This window comes from Delphinus delphis, chromosome 1, assembly GCF_949987515.2.
Source record: "Delphinus delphis chromosome 1, mDelDel1.2, whole genome shotgun sequence".
NCBI classification, from domain to species: Eukaryota; Metazoa; Chordata; class Mammalia; order Artiodactyla; family Delphinidae; genus Delphinus; species Delphinus delphis.
This window is the reverse complement of record NC_082683.1, coordinates 162469028-162471736: the sequence shown is the minus strand read 5'-3', so window position 1 is coordinate 162471736 and position 2709 is coordinate 162469028. Positions and strand designations below refer to the sequence as shown.

The window sequence follows — 2709 nt, the reverse complement described above, 5'->3', positions numbered from 1 at the left end:
GGTAAGTAGTTTACCTTAAAACTAGGGTCAGCTTTCATGTACCTCAGAAAAAGCAAATGAAAAACTTCAACAATTACAGTTCGGTTTGCACCTCTATTTCTTAAGCTAAAGTTTTTAACGTAGGTGTCTTGGCCTGAGATCTTGTACTGCAAGGTACGAAAAAGCATTTAATCAAGTTTAAGCAATAAGGCATGTACTAAGTTATCTACTGTTGTGTAACAAGTTACCCCAAAACTTAGTTTCATGAAACAATAAACATTCATTATCTCACCGTTTCTGAGGGCCAGGAGTCTGGGAGCAGCTTAGCTGAGTCGTTCTGGCTTAGGGTGTCTCTTGAGGCCGTAGTCCAGATGTTGGCCAGAGTTGTGGTCATGGGAAGACTTGACTGGGATGGAAGATCTGCTTTGGAAATGCTCCTCACATGGCTATTAGCAGGAAGCCTCAGTTCCTCATAACGTGGGTCCCTTCTCACAACGTGGTGCATGGCTTTGGAGTAATCTAGAGGACAAGGGGAAATCACAATGTATTTTATGACCAAGACTCAGAGGTGGAGGAGAGTACGTGTGGGTGTGGCTAGTAGGGGTGAGGATCGTCAATGGCCATCTTGGAGGTGGCTTCCATAGCGCATGTACTTAAGGGCACCAGATTCAATTCCATGAACATCTGAGAGCAAGAAACTAGTGGAAGCAGAACTAGGAAGGTAGGAAGCTGTGGTCTCTTTCAACCCTGCTTCTTTCTAGTTCCTTTCCGTCTACAAGTGTTTGTGGCCTAATATGGTCACTTCAGGCTCCAACCCCACATACTTTTCAGTACCACATGAACAACGACAATAATAACAACAATGTGTGCTTTCTTAATATATTTTATAGTTATCACTATTGCAATGGCTAACATTTCTTGAGCAGTTATAGTCTATGTTCAAGGTTAAGTGCATTGCATAAGATTACATTCAACTGCAAAGTCATATGCCTATTTTATAGATGAAGAGACTGAGAACAGGGATGTTGAAGGTTACCTGGCTAGAATTTCTGTGTCATTCATTTCACTTCTTTTGAAGGCAAAATCGCTCTGGTCACTGCCAGTTAGGTGACAGTACAGTTAGGTTACAGAACAGAGACTGTTCCTTTTGAGGCTGTGGGAACCACGCACCAAACTAGATGGAAAAATTAAGCATGGCAGGAAAATGGATTCACATATCTGCTGGAATAAGCAATCGTTTTGTTAAACTTAAGACTTTGCATTAATTGCCACCATTAGTAAAGAGAAATCTACTTCTGCAATGTTCAGACAGCAGCTAAAAGCATGAAAACTGCTATAAAAGATTTTTTTCTCAGAATACCAGCAGTTTAAATGTATGCTATTATTTTTTCATATTAAATCTTGCCATCTCGTGGCTTGCCTTACAACTACTGAAGAAGCAGGAGGTTTTTGAAAGGCTACACAAGTAAAAATCCCAGAGGAAGGAGTGGATGTGTATTTCAAATATACATTCAGCTCCCTTTGCCAATAAATGAGAGGTTAAGGAGCCAGAATTTCCCCCATAAAAAGTAGAGAAATCATTTAACTACCAAGTGCTACATCCCACTGTATTATATTTTTGTCTCGTTCCATCTTTTTATATTTGTATTGTTTCTGGTGAATTCTTATTCACCAAGCCAGTGAATAGAGGAATGTGGATAAGTAGGATACATTTCCAAGGCGGGAGCGTTCACTCATTCATTCAGCAAAACACCTGTTGAGCTTTGGCACGTGAGGTGTCCTGCTGGGCGATGGTGTATTCAGGATTCATTCATCATCCTCTGATTGTATTTACTGAGAGCTTTTTAGCTTCCTGAGACCTTGAGAGATGCTGTGAAGATTAAAGAAAAAGAAGAAGAAAAGGGAGTAAGATAAATGAGATAAGCTTCTTTTTCCTAAAGGGCTTTGAAATCGCATTGAGAAAACAAAATTAACATGAAACAATCAAGAAACAGAACAAGAAAGTCTTTTTTTCCCCCTGAATAATGGGACTTTATTTCTATGCATTCTCTGTGCTCTACATGTTCAGAGAAACTCCTCTGGTAACAAACTATAGAAATGATCCCTGAGAGTATAGTCTTAAGACAGTTATTGTGTGAATTTTTGTGGTACAATCTCTGAGAACACCAGGAGGTTATAGAAAGGGCTGAAGGGCCGAAGGGAGGGGCTGGGGAGGCTTCTCAGGGGAGGTGTCACGGGGGCAGGTGCCCTCACAGGGGGCTGCTAAGAGCCCTGGAGAGTGGGGTTGGGGGAGGGATGGTAAGGAAGAGAAGAAGGGGGTGCTCTGGAGAAAGTCCCCCCACTCTGACTTGGTTTCACCCCGGGTCAGACATTTTTCTGCCTTACATCTCACCCTCCCACACCCCTAAGAACGTCCAGAGCTAAACTGGTTGCTGTGATGAACACTCAGGTTTGGACGAGGCGGGTTTAGAATCTCATGGACCCTGAAACTGCAGCCCATGCCACCCCCTGGATTCTAAAGATGAGAGTTTGACCCAGAGGAGGAACCCAACTCCCGGAGCCTTTGGTCCTTCTCTGGTTCCAAACAGAAAGGCTGGGGACCATCGTGGGAAGAGCTCAGAGGAGAGTGACAAGGGGATTATGACGTGAGTGCACAGACTCAAGGGACAGGTATTATTCAATCTGGAGAAAACGGAAGGATGAAATCAATATGATCCTTAAGTACATCAG

The 2709-nt window shown here is 42.7% G+C and overlaps 1 pseudogene; it reads right to left on the bottom strand.

Moving 5' to 3' along the window:
• Positions 1-2019: 2019 nt before the first annotated feature.
• On the bottom strand, positions 2020-2099 carry LOC132416694 (small nucleolar RNA U3; annotated as a pseudogene).
• Between the last annotated feature and the right edge of the window lie 610 nt (positions 2100-2709).